Source organism: Podarcis filfolensis, assembly GCF_964270895.1.
Source record: "Podarcis filfolensis genome assembly, chromosome: 14".
NCBI classification, from domain to species: domain Eukaryota; kingdom Metazoa; phylum Chordata; class Lepidosauria; order Squamata; family Lacertidae; genus Podarcis; species Podarcis filfolensis.
Window position 1 is genome coordinate 18,206,670 of NC_139616.1, and position 23,486 is coordinate 18,230,155.

Consider the following 23,486-nt stretch of genomic DNA (forward strand, 5'->3'; position numbering starts at 1 on the left):
AACTACCAGTGTCAGCTACAGATCTCAAATAGGGGTCACTCCTAGTCCTGGCTGGGGATGTCGGGGACTGAACCTGGGACCTTCTGAATTCAACAGCGGATGCTCTGCCACTGAGCTACAGCTCTTCCTCAGAGCTGGTGCTGCCATGCCAATTTTGCAGACGGTCTCCATAGAGATCAGCTGTGGCCTAAAAGGCTCATCAGTTTGCATGCTCCAAGGGGGGGGGCACTGAGACTGCCAGGATTTGAGGACCCCCAAATCCTGGAGTCAGCACAGGTGCGCTATTTCAGGGATGGGTGAATTTGTCCGTGTCAGTTTCAGTTTCTCATATATATTTTTTCCAATTGTAAGTTCAGTTCTCCACTTCCCCCATCGGTTTGCAATGTTTCTATTTTTTTATAAGATATTTATTAAGATTTTTTAAAGTATTACAATAAAAATGAAAAAAATAACAAAAATACAAAATAAAAATAGTTAAAAACACACAGATTTTCCATTGCTTATTTTCCTTTAGCTTGCTTCCCAGACCTCCTCATACCTCCCTTTTTTGTATTCCACATTTTGGAATACTTTTTTGTATTCCATTGTTGGTTCAGCAAATCCTTACCATTAAGTTTTTACCTATTTATAACCCTTTTTTCATATTCTCTTAAAGCATTACAGCTGGAAACCACTTAATTTCTATCCAACATCATTCTAACATTCATTAATTTTACAATATTTCTGTAGATAGTCTTTGAATTTCTTCCAATCTTCTTCCACCGACTCTTCTCCCTGGTCTCGGATTCTGCCAGTCATTTCTGCCAATCCCATATAGTCCATCACCTTCGTCTGCCATTCTTCCAAAGTGGGTAGATCTTGTGTCTTCCAATACTTTGCAATGAGTATTCTTGCTGCTGTTGTAGCGTACATAAAAAAAGTTCTGTCCTTCTTTGGCACCAATTGGCCGACAATGCCCAGAAGGAAGGCCTCTGGTTTCTTCAGGAAGGTATATTTAAATACCCTTTTCATTTCATTATAGATCATTTCCCAGAAAGCCTTAATTCTTGGGCACGTCCACCAAAGGTGAAAGAATGTACCTTCAGTTTCTTTACATTTCCAACGTTTATTATCGGGCAGATGATAGATTTTTGCAAGCTTGACTGGGGTCATGTACCACCTGTATATCATTTTCACAATATTCTCTCTTAAGGCATTTCATACCTGTGGTCCACAACTGTTCCCAGTCAGCAAACATAATGTTATGTCCAACATCTTGTGCCCATTTAATCATAGCAGATTTCACCGTTTCATCCTGAGTGTTCCATTTCAACAGCAAGTTATACCTTTAACCAACCGGTCCCTTCTAATCATATTCAGCAGAACCTCCAGGACCGATATAAAAAGCAATGGGGAGATTGGGCACCCCTGTCGTGTCCCTTTTTCTATCTTAAATTCTTCCATCACCACATTATTTACAATTAATTTAGCCTTTTGTTCAGAGTATATTGCACCTATACCATTTTCAAAACCTTGGCCTACCCCCATCCCCTGTAGGTTCTTTTTCATAAAACTCCAAGAGATGTTGTCAAAAGCTTTCTCTGCGTCCACAAATATCAGAACTGCTTTAGTGTTTATATTCACTTCTAGTTTTTCCAGGATATCAATTATGTTCCTCAAATTATCAGACAAATGTCTTCCCGGGAGAAAGCCCGCTTCATCTTTATGAATCTCTTCCATCAATACTTTTTTCAATCTCTTGGCCAAAATGTCAGCAAAAATTTTGTAATCCACATTAAGTAACGATATAGGGCGGTAGTTCTTAAGCTGAGTCTTTTCAGTCTCTATTTTCGGTATAAGTGTAATATACGCCTCTTTCCACGACTCTGGTGCCCTCTTCCCTTCCAGAATTTCATTGCAGACTTCCTTCAAAGGTTGTAATAACCACTCTCTCAAAGATCTATAATATCTAGAATTCAGCCCATCCGGTCCTGGAGATTTGCCCAATTGCATATTTTGAATGGCACCTTCTACTTCCTGTTCAGATATTTTATAGTTCAACATTAATTTACTTTCTTGGGAGATTTTTTGTAATCCATTTGTCTTCAAAAATCGATCTATGTCCATTTCTTTCTGTGGCCCTTGTGAGTATAATTGTTTAAAATACCTCTGGAAACAATTTCTAATCTCAATTGGGTTATGTATGTTCTTTCCTTCCACTTCTAAATTTGTAATAGTATTTAATTTTTGCCTTTTTTTCATTTGCCAAGCCAACAATTTCCCACATTTATTAGCTGATTCAAATGTTTTTTGTCTCATTTGTTTAATTTTCCATTCTATTTCCTGATTCATCATTTCCATATATTGTACTTGATATAATTTTATTTCTCTCAAAATCTCCTGCGACTTTGGTTTTGCTCTCAATTTCTTCTCACTTTCTTTTATTTTCTCCAAAATTTTATCTTTCTTCTCATTTTGACTTCTCTTCTTTATTGCATTCTGTTGTATCAAAAACCCTCTCATAACAGCTTTGCTTGCGTCCCAGATTACTCTTTTTTCTACATTAGTATTCATATTTATTTCAAAATAATCTCTCAAAGTTTTTTGGGCCTTTTTATACACTTCTTCATCTCTAAATAAGGTGTCATTCATCCTCCATCTGAAGGAGCCAGTTGATATTTGCTTCATCTCCATCCTTACAGCGTTATGGTCGGAGCAAGTTTTTGGGCAGATTTCCACTTTCTTTATCTTTGGTGCCATTCCTCTAGTTACCCATATTTGGTCAATTCTAGTCCATGTCATCTTGGCTTCAGAAAAGAAGGTTCCCTCTCTTCCCAAGGGGTTCTTTGTTCTCCAAATGTCCACTAAGTCCATATTGTCTGTCATCTCAAAAAAAGTTTTTGGTAGTCTACCATCCTTGGTAACTACCTGTCTTTGTGCCTTGTCCATGTTTGTAGATGTTAAGATTTAAGTCTTTTTCCAAAACATCTTTCCAAGTTTCCGCTTTACAGTCTCTTTGCTTTGATCTGTTTACAAGAAGGGAAGGCAGACTTCCTGTTTATACCTTCCCCGCTTCGGTGTCGAATTAACTTATTCTTACTCCTTTTAAATCCAATTAAATCCTACTCACGGGTAGTTGCTTTCAAAGTCCAATTGTCCCAGGAAAAAGTCAGCGCTCTCCGATAACAGCTGTGCGGCTTCACTCCGCGGAAGAAGCAGTCGACTCTCAGCACTGCGCCACTCACCCCGTCCCGCTCCGGAGCCCTTAAAAGGGTCCCTTCGCAAATTGGGGGGGCGCAAATGGTGCCCGCCGAGTCCCCATGTTCACAGGCTTCCCCCGCCTGTGATTTTTAAAGGGCCCCCGCTTTGCCGCAGCAGTAAGACCCGATCCCGCGGAGCTGGTCCCTCTGAGACTCAGAGGGAATCCACCATTAATTGATGGCGCTGACCCGGTTTGCAATGTTTCTAAAGGGAAAAAAAGTCTTAATGAAAATCCTTCAGCTTCTTAGTACAAATGTATGCTAACAGCCACAGTATATGCATTTTTTAATGCATGATTGGCTGGAGAACTGTGCGGAGGGAAATGAAGACGTTTGAAGGATGACTGTGGTTCAAATGATTTTAAAAGAGGACCGGATCAACTGATAGATGATCGGTCCATCAACGCTTTCATAATGAAAGCAGCCTCCATGTAGGAGGACAAGTAGCAAGAGGTGGCTGTCAAATTCATGCAGCAATGCTTTTGAATGCCATTTTCTGGATACCTGGATACCCCAGGAGTGCAGAATGTTGCTGTGCTTGCAACAGTTCTGCTTGCAGGTTTCCCACAGGCATCTGGGTAGACATGGTGAGAACAGGATGCTGGACTAGATGGGCCATTGGCCTGATCCTGCAGGCTCTTCTTATGTTGCTGTGGCCATATGGCTGTCAACTGCTGGATCCAAGATGCTGGAAGAATTGACCTTGGAAACTGACCTCTTCATCTGTTCCTTATGCAGAAGAAGGATCCATATTTTGCTCTGGATGGGTTTCCCCATCTCTTGAATCATGTCTCTCTTGAGATAAGCCACTGATTCCCACTCTTGCTCTCCCCAATGATCACATCCTGTGTGCGATCATCGCCCTCCCACATGGCCAGGAAACGTATGGTGCATCACAGGCAGAAAGGGATCTCAGGCTCTCACTTTCCTCCTTCCTCTGCATTACAGACAATTCCTGCTTTTAGCAACAGGGTGTCGTTCCTGTGGTGCAAAGAAAAGTTCAGCTCCAGCATGAATCAGACCTCCTTGTGGGGGGTGGGAGGCGAGGGGAGCACCCTCGCCTGTTGCATGTCTGGGGAAAAGAGAGGAGAAAAGCTTTGAAGTCCTTTGTGACAGGTGCCGTTTACCTTTTGTGCCAGCAGGTGGCATAGCTCTCATTTCAAGCTCACTCCCCTGCCAGATCGCTTCCAGAGTGCTGATTTTTCAACTTGCTGTGTTAAATTCCTGGTGCCCCAAACAGCCATGACATGGGGGATCTAAGATAGGATATTCCGGAGTCTTGCGTTTGACGCTTGCTATTGTTTTTAAAGCAGCCGAGGGGAGTGCTGAGAAGCCTTGGGAAGAGATTCAATTTTTATTGAAGGAGTGCTAGTATAACTCTCTTTTCCCCAACACCACTCTTTCAAGTGGAATCAGTGTATACAGCACACATCAGAAGCCATCATGTACCGAGTCAGATTCCTGGTCAATCTAGTTCAGTACTATCTACACTGTCAGCAGCTCTCCAGGTTTCAGACCAAGGACAGGCTCATATGCAACCACTACTATGCTATAATATCCACTATCCTATAATATTACATATGAGCCTGTTCTACTGATGAAGCCTAGGATGGCGAAACAAGACTAATATTCTGGAAATCCTTGTCTTAGACTCTGTGAAAGGATTCTGTGGAACTGTAACAACCCTTCATGTGGATTATTGGACTCTAAGAACAGACAGGTGGAATAGATACTTATGAATGTATGAACTGACTAGAGAATGAACTGATCCACTGGGTCTTCTGCTTTTTCCATTGAATGTCATGAGACTTCTGTTGAAATCTACAGTTTGATACAATGAATAGTATACTTATTTATTCAAAAATACAGCCGGTTACGTCTTGTGTGTTTATTGAGTATGTTTCATGCAACCATAGGTTTCTTCTTGTTGTTTTACCAAAACAGTATCAACAATTTACAAGGGAGGTATCAGGGGACCTGGTGGAATCCCAAGCCTTGCAGAAGTATGAAAAGAAAAGAAAAGAAAAGAAAAGAAAGGAAAAAGCATTAGATAAAGTCCTAAAGTGGTGAGAGTGGAGGTGCTCCATGACCATAGATTGCTAACTGGGGTGGGGACCAAAAACTGGAGGGAAGTGGAGTGGGTAGAATCCTGCGCAGCAAAACTCTGTGCTGCAACATTTTCTTGCAGGTCCTGCTTCTACATGGAGATCCTCAACTTGGTCAAAAAATGCATCCTTTTTGAGTATAATTAGCAAAGGACATCATTAGGTCTTTGCTCACCCCCCCATGCAATCTGGAGTTCAATCTTGAAGCTCATTTCAGTCCCTGAACTGGTTTGGGGGTTTGCATAGTGTCTAACTAGGGGTTAGCCCCTAATTAAACATGCAGTGGGGGGCGGGGGCGGGCGAGAAGATGCAGGCAGGCAATCCTGTTGCATCTCCTTCTTCCTCCTTGCTGTCGGTGTGAGCCCAGCATTTGACATTGCCAGGTTACTCCATGTGGACCTGGTCAGGGTCATCCAGGGCCACCTCAACCCTCTCTGGTCAAATTCCAGGTTGACCCAAATGGGTCCAATTCAATTTGAGATCTGGGATTCACTCAGAGCCATTGCACAGCCATAGACAGCACAACAACATAATACAATGAAGAAGTGGGCACTTGGATTTTGGGCAGTTCTGCAGAATAGGAACTCTCTGTGGGTGCAGCTTTTCACCCTGTTGCACCACTATGGCATGACAAATTGCAGCAGGTGAAATTCATTCCCCTCTGCAACTGGTAAAGGTCTGTACAGTAATCCAATCTCCTTCTATAGCTTGGCACCCTATGCAGATAGCATTGGATTTTATTTAGGTTCAGCAACAAAAATGTCAAAGGGCTTAAGGGAAAGCATGCATTTATTTCATAATAAATGAAAAATTAAACCAAATGGGGCCCATTTGTTACGACATGAATGCAGTGAGTTTTCATTTTCATTATCCTGTTCATATCCATTTGTCGTTCCTTTGGGAGTGGGGGCTTACCTTTCTCCAGGGGCAGAAGCTAATGTTATTTACTTCCCCAAATCCAAACCTTTACTGCTTAGCCAAAGGCCATTGCCAGTCATTCAATACAGCAATAAAAAAAAGTGGGACACCGCTCAAAAATATGATTAAAACATAAACTAATAGCACAATCAATTTGCAATTATTTATATTCCCAGAATGCCTGGGATGCTGTGTCGTTCTAAGATATTCCATGAGGGAGGGGAGGAGATATAGGCCGAAGACGCTGCCTTTGTGGGGACTGCAATTTCCCTGTATATTTATTTATTTAGAACATGAGTGCCTAACCTGCAGCCCTCTGGAAGTTGCTGAGCTGCAACTCCCATCAACCCTGATTCTTGGTCATGCTGGTTGGGACTGATGGAAGATCTGGCCCTCCAGGTGTTGTTGGTCACCATCTCCCTGATTGTTAGGGCTTCTGGCCACTGTGCTAGGCAAGCCCATTAATTGGATGGTCATTGGTCATAGATGCTTTAGCTGAGATTTCTGTATTGCAGGGGGTTGGACTAGATGACCCTTGGGTCCCTTCCAACTCTGAGGTTCTATGATCAGCTGACTGTAGGCATCAAAACCACAACAACCAGCCGATTGCCACGGCTTGCATCAAGTGCTGTGGATGGAAGCTTTGTCTACACTGTTTAATCAGTGGCATAGCATGTGGGGGCCACAGGAGTGGTTGCCCTGGGCACAAAATTGTTAGGGCTGCACAATTTAAACAGCCAGTACATCTTCACACATCTGTCACTGGGCTCCGTTGAAAACAGCTTCTTCATGCGAACCAGGAAGTGGCATTTCCAGACAATGGAACAACTCTTCTCTTCTTACCTCTGCTGCTGCGATTTCCTGGGTGATGCAGATGCCATAAGGCAGTTGAATGTCATGTGTACTCTGTCCCTTTTCCTCCCTCCCTCCCTTTACGTGGCCCTGGGCTCTGGCAACCCACGCTACACCACCACATGTAATACACCATGGAGGGATTCTGCATGTGTTCAAGCTGTACATGCCTGGAGTCCACACAAAGCCAATCAATGGCTTCCATTCTAAAAATAAAATAAAATCATGTATTGAAAGCAAGACAAACTGCCAACACAAAAAGCTTCCAAAAACTCTCCCTGTTAAGTAAATAGTTTTCATTTTGTTTTGCTACATAGAACACAGCATGTGAAAAAACTGTGCACTGACTAGGGGAATTGTACCTCTAAACCTCACCTTTTCTGCAGAGGAGCTAGAAATTGCCTTTCTCTCAATGAGGACGTATGTGTGTGTGGTATTTTATTATTAACTTTATATCTCAACCTTTCATCCAAGGAGCTGAAAGTGACGGACATTCTTCCCCCTCTCCTTTTTAAGCTCACAGCAACCCTGTGAAGCAGGTTAGGCTGAGAGATGCTGGTTCGCCCAAGGTTGCCCAGTAATCTTCCTGGTTCAGTGAGGATTTGAACCTTGGTCTCTGAGGTCCTAGTGCAACACTGTAACCACTACTCCACAATGGCTCTCTCTTTTTCTATTCAAGTTCTTTTGTATTCAGATTTTATACAGTAACGAATTACTTATTATGAGTATTTTTGTGCATAAAGTAGTTTTGTGCATAATCATCAATCACCACCATCATTGTTTGCCTAGCGACATCCACATTAGCATCTTTTCAGCACCAGAGGAGAACCTTTTTGATTTCCTCAAGCTTTTAATGATAGATTTTAGTGCATTTTAAGATATTTGGCACTTCTGATTCCTTCCCTTTGCTAAGTTTTTGGCTTGACTTGATCTTATGCTGCTCTTGTTGTGCTGATTTTTGCTGATGACTAGATATTATACCCATCTCGATTCTAGTTTATTTTGATTGCACTTTGCAATTTTCGACATTCCGCCAGGCATCCTGGAGGCTTAGCCAGGTGCCATAGGAATGTCATAACACAACAAGTATTATAGGAATGTAGGAAGCTGCCGTATGCCCAGTCAGGGCAATGGTCCATCTAGCTGAGTACTGGCAGAGGCTCTCTGGGGACATGCCCCACCCTACCTGTGGATGTCAATCATTGAGCATGCAACTTTCTGCATGCAAAGCACGATCCACTTCCATGGGGCTGCAACCCTTCCCTACAAAACCAGATGTGGGGTGCTAAATGGTTTTGAAACAACCATGCTACTTCTGCCTGCTCTCAATAGGATCGTGGCCAGCTGTCTTCCCTGCCATGGGAGCATATTCACCCAGTGCTTTACCAGTTGCACTGGCTCTCGGTGGAGTATAAGGTCAGGTTCAAGGTGCTGGTTTTGACCTTTAAAGCCCTTTGTGGCTTAGGACCCTCGTATTTATGGGACTGCCTCTCCTGGTATGCCCCGCAGAGGACCTTAAGGTCCATGAATAACCATAGTTTAGAGGTCCCAGGCCCTAAGGAAGTCAGACTATCCTCCACCAGGGCCAGGGCTTTTTCAGTGATGGCTTCGACCTGGTGGAATGCTCTGTCCCATGAGACTAGGGCCCTTCAGGATTTAACCTTCTTCTGTCGGGCCTGTAAGACAGAACTATTCCGCCTGGCCTTTAATTTGAATTCAGCCTGATCTTTTATTTTCCTTCTCTTCCCTCCCCCTCCCCTTTTATGAAGATTACCCGCTCTGAGACCCCACAGCTAATTCTCTCCTGGCCTCTTCGCTGGCCCAAGTAGGACCAATTTGGCCAGCTAGCACTGGGGATTATCTAATTGCTAATTTCCCCTAAATTGATTTTTGATTTTTGAATTTTATTGTTCATGTTTTTATACTGTATTTTATGTTGCTTTTACAATTAAGTGTTTTAAATTTGTTGTTAGCTGCCCTGAGCCTGTTTTTTTGAACTGGGAAGGGCGGGGTATAAATAAATTATTATTATTATTATTATTATTATTATTATTATTATTATTATTATTAGCATCAACTCCTAGGGGCCCAGCTCTCCCTCCCAATATTTTGGGGGCCAGCCCCCCAAAAGTTCAAAAATATCTGGGGAGCAGAGGAGGCCAAGTGCAGAGCTGAGCACGGTGTGGCTTCAGTAGCTGGCTCCTTCTCCTGCTGCTGCTGTAGAGGGGAAGGAGAGGGGAAGCAGCCTCTGGCAGTGATAGTGGAAGCAGCAGGAAGAGGCAGCTGGGTGCCAGAGGGGAGGAGCCACTGGCCATTGAAGCTGCACTGCCTCTGCATTTGACTCCACCCCTGGCTCCTCCCAACGCCCCGATGCCACATGTTCAACATCACATGCATGACATCTCCCTCTCAGGTTGGCACCTCTCATCTAGTTCAGTATTGTCTACACTGACTGGCAGTGACTCTCCAGGGTTTCAGGAAGCCCTACCTGGATCTCAGGAGTTGGAACTGGGTCATTCAAAGAATAACACTCTGCCACTGAGCTACAGCCCTTCCTTACATCCTACACATCCTACACAAAAGGGGGCGGTGACTTGATACCGAAGGCCCGCTATTGGCTTCTGGTCTTGACTGATTGCTACCCAGATGATGTCACCGTTTCCACTCCCCCGCTCCCTTGCGAAACCACTTTCATTTACTTAGGGAAACCCGCCTCTGACTTTGAGAAGTGTAGCTATATATGCTGGACAAATAGGTGTAATTTTTTAAGCAAATAGCTTATTGATTTCCCACTCAGTTTCTCCGAAATGTTCTTCCCAGCGCAGGGGCGGGTTTGCCTTTCTTCCACCCCGTCTTTCCCCACAGGACTCATTTTACATTCTGGCAGGTATCATTTGTAGCAGAGCAAGCTGGGCCTGGGAGCAGTTTCAGAATGCAGCTGGGTTCGTTTCTCACTCCCCTTCTCTGCATTCTAATGGAAGCAAGCACCCCAAACTTCTCTGTTGAAACAGACCCATGCAGTCACATTTGCACCCAAGGCAGAAAATCCAAATGGTATCTTCCAGTAACAGGCATTTGATCACATTCAACAAAATGTCACTGATAATTTGCTGGCCTTTAACATAACCTGTCACCTGAGTCAGATGCTTCTGCCTACCTAACAGTGAATTTAAACTTTCTGTTCTATATTTCGGCAATTATAAATTAAGACCATTGTCATGTTCTGCCCTGATCAGGGCCGGATTTAGGTTTGATGAGGCCCTAAGCCACTGAAGGTAATGGGGCTCTTTATATGTCCAGCTGTCCTTTGTCGACAACAAATTGTCGCTGCTTTTTGTGTTGAATATATGCTATATGGTAATTTATGGACCTAATAGGTATCTAAAGTCATTTGCACATGCAGAATGTAGGCACCCTATACAGTAGTACCTTGGGTTAAGTACTTAATTCATTCCAGAGGTCCTGAAATTGTTCTTAACCTGAAGCACCACTTTGGCTAATGGGGCCTCCCACTGCCGCCGCACCACCGTTCTCATCCTGAAGCAAAGTTCTTAACCGGAGGTAATATTTCTGGGTTAGGGAAGTCTGTAACCTGAAGCATATGTAACCTGAAGCGTATGTAACCCGGGGTACCACTGTATATAGAAATGAGCAAACCAGTGATATTTTAGGGAGCAGGCTAGTAGGCAGGGCCCATTACTTACATCATAGGAGCATACACAACACAAAACACAGCACTGTTGCTGTATGTAGGTTTTATCTTATTTGTTTTTTATCTAATATTTTGGAAATGTACATCCAGTTTTTTCCCCTTTAATTTTTTGGGGGCCCCCAAGAGAGTGGGGCCCTAAGCTATAGCCTGTTTAGCATATACATAAATCCAGCACTGGGCCTAATGCTGGCTCCTGTTGAAAAAGCAGGCTGGTCACCCACTGCTGGACCACAGACAACTCCCAATAAGGAACTTGCTTCAACAAAAGTTGGGAGCAGACAGAAGACTTTTAACCACTGACTCGAAACTGCCTCTTCCAGGCTCCACCCCCTTGTGGAGAACGTCAGAGCCTTAAAATGGGCAAGACTCCAACCTGAAGGTGGGCCGTCTTCCTCCATTCCACAGCCTTGCTCCTGGTGAGGGGTGGTGGAAGGCATCTGGATCAGGGAGAATTGCCAGGGAGGGTTTGCCTCCATAGGCCCTGGTGGTCTGGGAGGTTTCCCTGTGGCTTCCTATTCAACGACCTCAGATGCTACAATTTCCCTATGTTCAGCCCTCAGCCCTCATAATGCCCTGGCACCCCATTTGGTGCCTCAGCAGCCTTAGACTTTATATGGATCACTAGTAGATTCAGGGGTCCTGGCAACTACAGCTGCATTGCAAAGAGTTTATTTTTAAATAAAAAAACAAACACATCCATAACTGAGCCCTGCCAATGCACCCATGCTGGTGTTTTTACTTAATTAATTAATCAATCAGTTAATATATTTATGCCCCACTTTTTAATGCCAAGGATCTATAGCAGCTTCTAAACTTCACCCCCCCCCCCCCGCACAAATAAATAAATCCCTTTTGCAAGGTTGGGCAGTAGAACAGCTTTCTATCAGATATCTCTGCGTAGTGCTCTTAGCTCACTCAAACAGGTGCCAGATACAAAAATAACAAATAAAAAATGAATTTCATAAGCCGGCACACCAAGCAATTGACACCAGATTCCAGGAGAAAATACTCAGCAATTTGGCAGAGCAGTCCCAGCGCTTTTCCCTCAGAGACGATGCTGTTTGCGATAACGAGCGGAGTCATTTGCATAAGCCCAAGGAAGACAACAGGTCTGTGTTCCTCCTCAGCACAATTCAGCAGGGCTGCTGACAGCATTTGTCCATTGGCAGGAGGAGCTGTTGTTTCTGAGAGTGAGTAAGATAAGACGTGGGTAGGTTTATTCAGTTCGGCAGCCCAACAGCGTCATGCGGGAAGAATTGCAAAGGGAACCACAAACATGCAATGGGATTTGAAGCAAGAGAAGACCCTTGATCAAGTAGCTGAGCGTCTGCTTTGCATGCAGAAGGCCCCAGGTACTATTTCTGGCATCTCCAGGTAGGCCTGGGAGATGACCCCATCTCAAACCTTTGACAGCCTCTGCCAGCCAGTGTAGGTGATCCTGAGCTAGATGGACTAATGGTCTGACTTATACGAAGGCAGTTTCCTGTGTTCTTTTTTGGGGAGGGGGTGTAGCTCAGTGGTAGAGCATCTACCTTGCATGCAGATGGTCCAAAGATCAATTCCTGAGATCTCCAGGTAGGGATGGGAAAGACCTCTCTTCTGAAACCCTGGAGAGACTCTGCTAGTTACTGTAGCCCAGCAATGGCCCCAGCCCTCTGGGTTTGCAGCATTCTTAATCCAAGTTGTTCATAAACTAGGCTGTTCTTAAACCAAGGTACCACTGTAAGTGATAGCTAGGACCTTGTCTCAATACCTGCCCTTCCCACTTTACTTTTAAAGAGCAGGGTGGGGCCAGTTATGGTTCTTGTCCCAAGTGAGAAGATTGACCTTGGAAATGTGTGCTCCAATAGTTGAGGGGATTACCAATGCAGATGGCGATGCGTCCATGGTGGTGGGACATGAATCAGGCCCTCCTAGTCCCCCTTCCTCCTCTCGTTCCACTAGCTCTGCTGTCTGTTTGCCTCTTCAGGTATCACAAAAATTTCCAGAGGATGAGTGGACACTAACCCACATGCTTCTCCATCCCCTTCTTTAACATCCAACATTTACAGGGTAAAGACCTCTCCCAGTTCATTTCTTAGGCTTCCCCCATCTCCAGCCTTGGGGTCCTCCTCTGACAAATTCTGCCAACTCTTCCCTGATTTGGTTGGTGCCATGGGACCCAGGACAGGGACTCTATGACCATGTCTCATTGTTCTGCATCCCCTCCAAGTTGAGCTGGCCAATGTCCTCCTTCACTGTGGTCGACTCCACTGATGCATGCCACTCTTGGCAGCAGACCTGAATCAAGAATGAGTTTCAGTGCTTTGGAGCAAGTAGCTGCATAAGGGTTTCAGTTGTTTAGGTAGGACTCTGCAACTGTCTTATAATTTTTGATTTCATTGCTCTGCTTTGCTTATGAGTTCCCCAGAGTTGAGCTGGGTGATCACACAGCACTCCCTATAAATTGATTTTATCCCTCTTGCCATTTGGCACAAATACTTTTTATTTGTTTTTTTCTGAGTTCCCATAATCATGATTCTCTCTCTCCCCACCCCCATTTTTGCACAACTCCTTCCAGTTAGGCCTCTCTCTGAACTAGCACTAATTGAAGTTGATAATACACAAAGTGGAAAATGATGTATCCACAAAATGGGGCCGTGTGCAACTCCTCGTCCCCAAACAGAACCCCCTCTTTTGGAATCTTGGATTGCCCCTGAACTGGTCCAACCTGGGGGGGACACCTGACCTGGTGCCAGACACAGAATCCTTGGAGGATGAACCAGACATCCCACAGGTCAAGGACCTTGAGCAGCAGCCCTCTGATTCCAATGCTGAGGATCCCCTCGAGGGGCCATCTGAATTGATACCTGACATGGACCTGTCAGAGCAGGAGGTAAAGCAGCCCCCACTAAGTCCTCAAGATGGCTGGTACCAGAATCTTCAAGTCCAGACTAAATAGTGGTGACACCTTATGCGCCTAGGGACTCAGATTAACCGGTCTACTCATGAACAATCCTTGATACCCTCTCACTGCCAGCAGCTGTGGTTAGGGTGTGGTTTAGGAGACCAGAGTATATAAGGCCTTTCACTTGAACCTTCCATTTGATGGAAGCAGGACAAGTTTCTGGTTCCTTGATCATTCTTCTAGCTTTCTCCTCATTGCTGAGCTCACTGTAATGGTGGCCTTGGATTGTTTCCTGACATTGTTTCTGGATCTTTTTTTTATTTTTTAAATTCAACATACTTGATCTTGGCTTGTTGAGCATTAAACTTGAAACTTGATTTTCCGTGTCCTGTGTGTTTTGAGAAAGGGCTTTATCCTCCCTGGACTGATCCTCTTGTTTCCTAGCATGACCGTGGTCTAGATGCTGTCAGAGAGACTTCACTGTAGGGTGGTCTGATGCAAAATAAGGACTGCTGCACCTTTAATCACCACTGTGTGAAAGAGGTTCAGCAGTTGTAAAGAATGGGATACTGGAATGTAGACTAAGAAAGTGTGACTGAACATCACAGCTGGGATGGAAACATTGATGTCCTACCTCTGGGATTTTGCTAATATCTTCCATCACTCATTAGACACTTGCTTTGAGCTGTCTAGCTAAAATAAATCAAATGAATGAATGAGGTGGGCAGGTTGAATGCATGAAGCCTTCTTCTATGGAGTCAGACCATTGGGTCATCAAGTCTAATGCTGCCTGTGCTGCCCTTACGTAGCCCTACCAGGACTTGGGCAGAGATCTTTCCAAACCCTGGAACCTGAGACCCTTTCAGTAGGAGACAAGGGTTTAACAATGGTTCTTCTGCATGCAACACATGTCCTCTGCCCCCAGCCTATAGTCCCTCCCTGCAAAGTGTCAACAGGGTCAGAGCCCCAAGGGCAGGCCGGAGCAAATAATCAGCCAGCTGGGGGCCAGAGGCAAGTGGCATAGGCTAAGGCAGGCCAAAAGGTCAGGCTATGCAGGCCACAGTTAATGAGCAGATGGGTCAAAGGGGAGTGGAGGGGTCTGAGGCAGGCAGATGATTCAGTCCAGCTAAGAAGATTGCACATACAGACACTGCCTTGACATTTGGGGGGTTGCTAAAGAATGGCTCAGCAAGGATGCTTTTAATAGGCCCAGTTGCACTGGCGGCAAGACCTTGTTCAGTCCAGACAGAAAGGCTTCTGTAATTCCCCAAACTGTAACGCTAAGGGACAACTAACTCATGAAGGCCTTATCTGCACTATACATTAGTATCATGCCACTTTAAACAGCCTTAGCTTCCCCCAAAGAATCCTGGGAGCTGTTGCTTGTGAAGGGTGCTAAAAGTTGTCAGGAATGCCCCTATTCCCCACCCAGAGCTACAATTCCCAGAGTGGTTTAATAATCAAGCTCTCTTGATTGTTGAACCACTCTGGGAATTGTACCTGTAGTTCTGTGAGGGGACTAGGGGTCTCCTAACAACTCTCAGCACCCTTCACAAACTGCAGTACTCAGGGTTCTAGCGGGGAAGCCATGACTGTTTACGGTGGGATGCTACTAGCCAGCTCTTCTCAGAAGGAAGATGTACATATAGTTGGTTTTACAGAGTTCCATTGGTTCCTTTGGTCACCTGACTCGGTACTGTGACACTGCTGGCATCTGCTGCCCCCAATTGATTGCATCCAAGGGAATGTGGCCCTCATGAGAGAGAAAAAGGTTGCTCACTCTTGCCTTAGTGTCTTAAAAGATTGTCATGAAGACTAGCCAGAGTCTACAGAGGTTTTGCTATCACTTATGCTGCTGACTTAATACCAGCAGGGGAGAATCAAGGGTGCCTATCACTTCTGGATAAAGTCTGAATGAGCTCTGGGTATGTAAAAAACAAAACAAAACTGGACAAAGAAGAAACACTGAGGTAGATTGAATCTGTATTTCTTCACCATGACACACACCTTTGCCCTGCTGCATATTGCAAAACCCCAGATTTTGGGAGAGGAAGTGACAGATTTATTACCTTAGAATAACAGGGCTGTTTCCCCCCCTTCCCAAAGCATCAGTATGCCAGTGTATGTTTTCCCTGCATCCAAACGCCCTGCAAAAAAAGAAAGAAAAATCATTAACCATCACGTTAATGTGTAGGATCTAATCTCTCCCTGTGCGAAGATGACAGCAGCTTCGGTGCTCGATGGCATAATTGTGTTGTGATCTGGCGTGCCAAGTTCCCCAAACTTCCACTTGACACATTAAGAAGCGATGCTGTGAAAGAGAGAGGGAGGGAGAGAGAGAGGAAGCCCCTTCCAGTTCTGCGGGACTCCTCCCCATGGCATATGGGGTCCATCTCCAGCTCGCTATTGGAGCCAAGAGGAATCAAGCACTTTAAATGGAGAACAAAATGATAGCAAATGACAAATGATAATCTCTGGCCTTCCAAAGCCAGCAAGGGGCTGGTTGCCTAGGGGATGGAAAAGCGCAGCTGCAGAAGCCCCCCAAAAGCCATGGTGCAACTCCCATCACTGTTCAGTGTGGCTTCTGTGCCAACATCTGAGCCACCCCCTGGACCCTTGTGTGGTTTGAGGCGCAGATCTGGCATGCGAGAGGCAATGAATGTCCTGCCAGTGTGTCTGTAATAAACAAATCAATAATTAAGAGAGGATACACATTAGCCTTGAAACAGGGTCCAGATGGAAGTTTATTTTGGACCTTATGAGGAACATGGGGAATCCGGATACGTTCAGGAGCAGTGTTGGACAGGAGGGTGTTGCCACACGGGGCACATAAAGGCACATCTGCAAGCAGGGATGTCACAGAATTTGATCAGAAATGAAAATGTTGGTCCAAGATCGCAAAAGGGGAAGCACTCACAATTGTTTTTGTGAGTCTGCAAATGTTATGTAAATGATTGTTGTTGTTGTTTTACATTGTCTTTGATGTTCCACTTCCATGCAATGCACTCAAGTTTATTGTGTAATGAATTATGTAATTAATTGCTTTCGTTTTGGCCCTAGTGTATATTGAGATGGAAAAAGTAGGTTTTAGCAGAAGCCGAACTGCAGCAGAATGGAAATAGTGCTGATTGTTGCAAAAAAAAAAAAAAAGGTGGTTGCTACTTGCTTAGGTCTCTACCTGCAAGTGAGCTTAACAGTGAAGCCCTGAACATACTTCCTCGAGAGTAAACTTCATTGAGTTTAGTGGAATCTACTTCTTAGGAGAGAAAGTGGCTTAGCTATAGTCCTCCAGATATTATTGGCTCCTATCAGCCCTAGCCAGCATTACCAATTGACAGGGATAATAGGAGTTATAGTACCACAACCTCTGGAGGGCCACAGGTCCCCCATCCCTGGTGTAAATGGACAACACAGAGCATCATCATGTTGATGACATGGCCAAGCTGGGCTATCAGCACCTGCAAAGCAAGGGCAGTATGTGGTGAATACTGTTGTTGCCCAAGTTCAAGACCAGCATGATCCAGAAGTCTTTATGGTCCTTCAAGGTGAGGGGGATCTAGTGGCCCTTGAGGCACAGAAAGAGCCTAGGGTCGCATTAGCAATGTGCACTGAAAGCACTGTGATGCCACTATAAACAGTCATGGCTTCCCCCAAAGAATCCTGGGAGCTGTAGTTTGCCAACAGTGCTGAGTGTTGTCAGAATACTTTTAATCCCCTCCCAGAGCTACAATTTCCAGAGTTCCCCAGGAAGAGGAATTGACTATTAAACTATTTTACATCCTGCCAGAAGCATTTCTGTCCACTTGTGATCCATGAACCTATCAGTGACCTGGACACAGAGTTGAAGTGGTTCCAGATGGGGAACCAGGTGAGGGTCAGGGCTGATTGTTGACTGCTGGTAGGCCATTGCAATGGGAGGCCATTGCACCTGAGTCTGTTGGCTGAGGCTCCCATAGGAAGCTTCCAGACCACCAGGATCTATAGGTTCAGAGACAAGACCTTCAAAGGAACCTCCCCCTAAACCCTAGGAACCAGATGCCTCCCACTGCCCATCAGTGGGAGGGAAGCTACAGAATGGAGGAATGCCTGTATTCAGGTCTGAGGGTTGACCCATTAAGACTCTGAAGATCTCCAAAAGGAGATGGAGCCTGGACTAGGCAGCCTGGAGACAGAGGCTTAAAAGGCTTCAGCCTGCTCCCAACCTTTGTTGGAGCAAGTTGTTTACTTGGATATATCTGTGTTCTGGTAACCTTTGACCAGCCTTGCCTCTTTCTCCATGGGATCTAGCATCAGACCTGAACACGACAGCCTGTGCATTAAGCAGGAAGCATGGGGAGCTCAGTGCTAGCGGTGATGCTGGCATCATTCCATGGACAGAGGCCAGTGCAGACTAGCAGGACTGGGTGGAGGGAGGAAGTTCTCCTCCCAATCCACACATACCCAGCCTGGCACAAAGGGAGCTTGGGCTACAGTTCCTAACAAGCGTGTTCAACTCAGTACACCATCAAACATCTGAGACTCTGGTAGCCATGAAGAAACTTGTCTAGCTTGATCAAAATCCATATTAATCAATGACTTTAATTAGGATCTTTGGTCTTCATGCCCCTTTCTTCCTTCTCTTTCTCGTTACTAATTGCTAATAGGATGTTTGCAGGAGTATTTTGACCTTATAATTCGTGAGTTGGATTGTTTTGTTTGTAAGCTTAGTTGAGAATTCTATTTATATTTCTTTCTTTCTTGATTTAATTGAGGTCCTTAGGACCAGACATTTGCTTTATTTGCCACAATTCTTTGTAATTATAGTTTAATTGTAAGAGATAATTTTATACCTTATTTTCATTGTCATTGCCACTTTTTTTACAACATCTTAGGAAAGCACTAAAAACTTCTAATTAGTCTGATTTGTGACTGGAGGAATTTGAGGTGAAACAGACACACTGTACGGTGGGATATATGCACTCTGAACCTAAAATGGGAAGCATTCAAGGAGCCCATAGTTTTCCGTGTAACCATTTCCAGTAGGGATGAGTCAAATTGGGCTTATTCAGAGGGATCTGGATCTTGGCTAAATAGGGCTGTAACTGGATGATAAGACCCTTCCCCTAATTGCTTTGGGCATGGATCTGGGTCAAGATGGGGATTACCATCCTGGGTGGCACAAGGCAGATAGTCCTGATCCAGGGGTCACAGAAAGGGGCAATACAGTGGATTGGGAGGACAGGCTGTACAGCAGGGTTTCCCAAACTTGGGTCTCCAGCTGTTGTTGGACTACGACTCCCATCATCCCTAGCTAGCAGGACCAGCTGTCAGGGATGATGGGAATTGTAGTCTAAAACAGCTGGATACCCAAGATTGGGAAACCCTGCTGTACACAGTCCTAGTTTCCATTTGCTGGTCAGAAGGACCTCAAAGGCCAGTCACAGACTATTGGCTCTTCTAGATGGGATTAACAGTGGCCTAATTTATAAAGATTTTATAAGGATTACTGAACTCCTAGGGGGACATACGCGAGTAGATGGGTGCGTGTATGCATCACTTCAGAAGGTCCTTGGTTGAATCTCTGGCATCTTCTGTTAAAAGCAGGAATGAGGGTACATGTGGTTTTCTGGATGATGCTGAGCTACAACTCCTGGCAACCCCAGCCAACATGGACTTACTTAAAAGGATGGTGGAAATTGTAGTTCAGCAACTCTGGAGAGCCACACGTGGGATATTTACTTCCGTCAAACCCAACAATTTCTGTTTGACAAATTAGGCACACAAAGGGGCTGAGGCTCAAAGAGCTTTCCTGTAAACTTGCTAAAAGGAATTCTGTGATATCACTTCCCTATTTGTCTCCTGACAGGAAATGATGTATGCTCCTCGCTGCCTGGGTGCATCCTCTTTTCCTTCATGCCTGCAACATGAGAACACCTGTAATTCTGGGTTCAAGATCAGACTCCATTTTAAAGCTAGACTTAGTATGTCTTTGTAACTCAATTAGCGTTTTAAGCCTGCCTGCACCAAGCTGCTGTATCTGTTACTCTTCAAGACCTATACTGAGTAAATGTTATTTTTTACTTTTAAAGGGGGAGTAAAGTGGGTAATACGGGACATGGGTGGTGCTGTGGTCTAAACCACTGAGCTTAGGGCTTGCCGATCAGAAGGTCGGTGATTCGAATCCCCGCAACGGGGTGAGCTCCCGTTGCTCGGTCCCTGCTCCTGCCAACCTAGCAGTTCGAAAACACGTCAAAGTGCAAGTAGATAAATAGGTACCGCTCCAGCGGGAAGGTAAACAGCATTTCCGTGCGCTGCTCTGATTTGCCAGAAGCGGCTTAGTCATGCTGGCCACATGACCCGGAAGCTGTACGCCAGCTTCCTTGGCCATTAAAGTGAGATGAGCGCCGCAACCCCAGAGTCGTCCGTGACTGGACCTAACAGTCAGGGGTCCCTTTACCTTTAAAGGGGGTAATACCAGGAAAATCCAGTCTGCCTTAAAGCATCCTGGACTATTAATACTAAAATACTAATACTTATCTAAGCTTCCCCTTTAAGCTGCAAAAGGATGGCACTCTGCTGAACTCATAAATGTGAGGAAGGAAGGATATTATCTAATGAATATATTCTCTCCTAGCATCTAATCAAATCCCAACAACTAATTTCCCACTCCAGGCTAAAAGGATCATGTAGCAAGTGAAAGGAAAGGCTCTACGTCAGCACTGCCAGTCAGAGTAGACAGTACTGAGCTAGTTGGGCCAATAGTCATTATTTACTTACCTCCAAGCAAAGGTATCCTTCATCCCCAAGTAATCATTCAGAAGTAAAGAAGGATGCATTCTCAAGAGTACTGTATGAAAGTCAATACTCCCTAACACAGTCCAATAATCCTTTCTAAACCAAATGAGGATCTTTCAGAAGGGGGACCTGCCTAATTTTGCAGTGTTTTTTTTTGCAAAGTGCTCCCAAGTAAGTAAGATCTTATATGAACTGGATTTCTGTTTGGTTTTGAACCTCTTGGTGGATGGAGGAATCTCATCTTTGCAAAAAGGTAGATCAAGGGGAAAGAGATCATTTATACACCATGGGCAGCAACATTCCTAAAAGGCAAGTGCTGTCCCTTTAAAATGGCGATCTTCCAGACAAAGTGTGCCCAAACTGCTGATTTCCAGTTATTCAGTGTTCATAACCAGCCAGTCCTATGATCCAAACAGGTTCCCAGTTCAACTTCCTACAACTCCCAGCTTGAGAAGTAGCACTGGGGAGAATTAAGAACGATTACACACTTTGAAGGGCACTGAAGCTGAAAGTGAAAGCTGTTCCTATGGCCCTGCTTTTGAGCATCTGATGGGCCATTCTGGGAACAAGATGCAGATCCAGCAAGGGGTGCCATTCTTAAGAAACCAGAGGCTGATACCAGCCTGGCTGAAGCCACTTGGTGATTGTTACAACCAAGAGATCCAAACCCGCTTCTCTTCAGTCCATGTTCACTACACCTAGGCATATTGGCTCATAATTATGTGTCACAAAGAGCTCTTTGTAGATACCACCACACTGGCATCTAGGAGGAGCTGGCTTCAATGGTAGGCAAGGAAAAGGAAAGGTGGTCCAAATCAGGATAATAAAGGGCAAAAATAAAAGAATGGGGTACCAATCTGGGTTGTCGCTTGCTTATAGGTATGAAATCTCCTCTTGAAAAGGTTCTTCATCGTGCCCCAGGAGAAAATATCCAAGGATGCTGCTGCAAAATTATACTGGATTGATTGATTGATAGCGGTTCAATTATTGTGGCTTCCCCAAAAGAATCCTGGGAGTTGTAGTTCAGTGAGGGTGCTGAAAAGTCTATGTTACAGCATGGAGGAGAGGGAACCAGTGACCCTTCCAGTGATGTTTGCCTCCCAACTCCCATCAGCCTGGCTGGCACGGCCAAAGAGCTGTAGTTCAGCAGCACTGCGGAAGGTCTGTAACTTAGTGGCATGACATGTGCTGTGCATGCAGAAGATCTTGAGTTCAGTTCCTGGCATCTCCAGATAGGGCTTGGAGAGAAGCCTGGCTGAAATCCTGGAGAGCTGCTGGCTGCCAATGTAGGCAATACAGAACTAGATGGACATAGGCAGATTCCTATGTTCCTATCTGGATGATCATAGATTCTTGCCATTAGAGAATCTTCTCCTGTTCAGAGGTCTGTAGTCCCTAGACACTCTGGGGAGAGGAAACAACTGGGAAATCAATTTGAGACACACTCTTGTCTTTCGGCTTGCTGGGAAAAGGGGGTCAGTACAAAGAAAGCAGTAGTTGGACCAGTTTCTCCTGCTCTTGCTTTCCTGTCTTCTAAGGTCATCCTGAGCATCTGCTGGGACCTAATTGGGAGCAGGGTACAAGCTTTGCTGCCTCCAGCCGCCCCCAGCTGCTTGCAGATTAACCCCGTCTGGTCCCCATCTCCCTAATTTGGCAATGCAGCTCCCGAGAGTGACAGATATCAGCTTTTCCTCCCCTTTCCACCCACACCCTCTTTCCGAGTCTCTCGGGTAAGACTGATCTGTTTGCGAAAGTCAGTCTCGTTGCAACACGTGGGCACCTTCTCCCAACACACTTGGGGAGAAGGGGGAAAAAAGCAGGCACCACATCAAAAGCTGCCTTCGAGCTACTCCGAGAGATAATGGGGAGGAGGGAAGAAAGGGGTAAAAATATGGAGTTCTGCTGTCAGCACTGTTTCCTTTTGATGCATGTGTGAGCTGAACAGCTTAGAAAAGCAAGGGGGGGGTGAGCAGACTCCAGTGGGGACCGTGAGGACTTGGATTCTGCTGAGATCTTGTATCTACCCCCTTTAGTGATGCTTTGAGCAGTAGTGGAGACCTTCCACCCCACAGGCCTTATTAGGCCCATCACTTCTCTTCATCTGGCATGTGAGGTTGTTTTTGCCAAGCCATGTCCACCTGCCTTACCCCTGATGTCAGATATGGATGGTAGCAGCTGGTGCCCATTGGGGACTGATAGGACAGAAGACTGGGAGGCCGACACTAGTTGAAGCCAGAGTCAATGACCTCCCCATCCTCTTACTTACAATCAGACAGAGGGGGGTTGGCTGAGGGCAAGCCAAGGTTGTGGGGCTCATTTGCCCCAGTGGACCAGACTCCACTGGGAGTGGGGCAGGGAAAGATAGAGATTAGATGAAATGGTCTTTGCAGGTACCATAAAACACCACTGTTATTTGAAGTGTTATTTGAAATTCACAAAACCTTCTCCAGAGCATCAAGCCATGTTCTTCTGTAGAACGGTTTAGGAACAGGGTCCCATCCTGAAAAGTGGAATTTCTCAGATCACCATGCCTGCTCATTTCATTTCTTCTATAGGGTCCTCCTATTGTTTCCCTCCATTGCAATAGTTTCTGCATTTGTTCCATGTGCACAGGTAAGCACACCTTACCAGAGGCCCAATGGAGAAAAGTGGGGCTCCTTCAATGTGCACACAGCTGCAGGTTGTGCTGGGCCAGCCATTGTACCTTTGCAACCGAGAGACGAGACCTTCTATGCTTTGGAGGGAAATTGAAAATTCCCCTTAGCAGGAACCCATTACTAGGGATCTGGGGATTTAGGCTGCTGTCTCAGAGGTGTTTGCAATGAGCTCTGGTGGGAACCGCAGCAACTTTATCAATTCATTATAGAGGAATTGAAAACCTCTGCATATAGATTTACACTCCATTATCATGCTAACTCAGACATAAGCCCTACTTTTTCTGAGGCAGGGAACATCCCAGCTACAGCCTGGGGATTGAATTAGAACAGATCAGGCAGGAA

General features: G+C 45.1%; 1 long non-coding RNA gene across 1 annotated transcript; it reads right to left on the reverse strand.

Moving 5' to 3' along the window:
- Window positions 1–12,786: 12,786 nt before the first annotated feature.
- LOC310749794 lies at window positions 12,787–21,063 on the reverse strand. Its single transcript, XR_014541790.1, has 4 exons — window positions 20,976–21,063; window positions 15,783–15,860; window positions 14,053–14,205; window positions 12,787–13,106 (listed from the first exon to the last, which is right to left on the reverse strand). It is a non-coding gene; the product is annotated as an uncharacterized lncRNA (long non-coding RNA).
- Window positions 21,064–23,486: the final 2,423 nt, after the last annotated feature.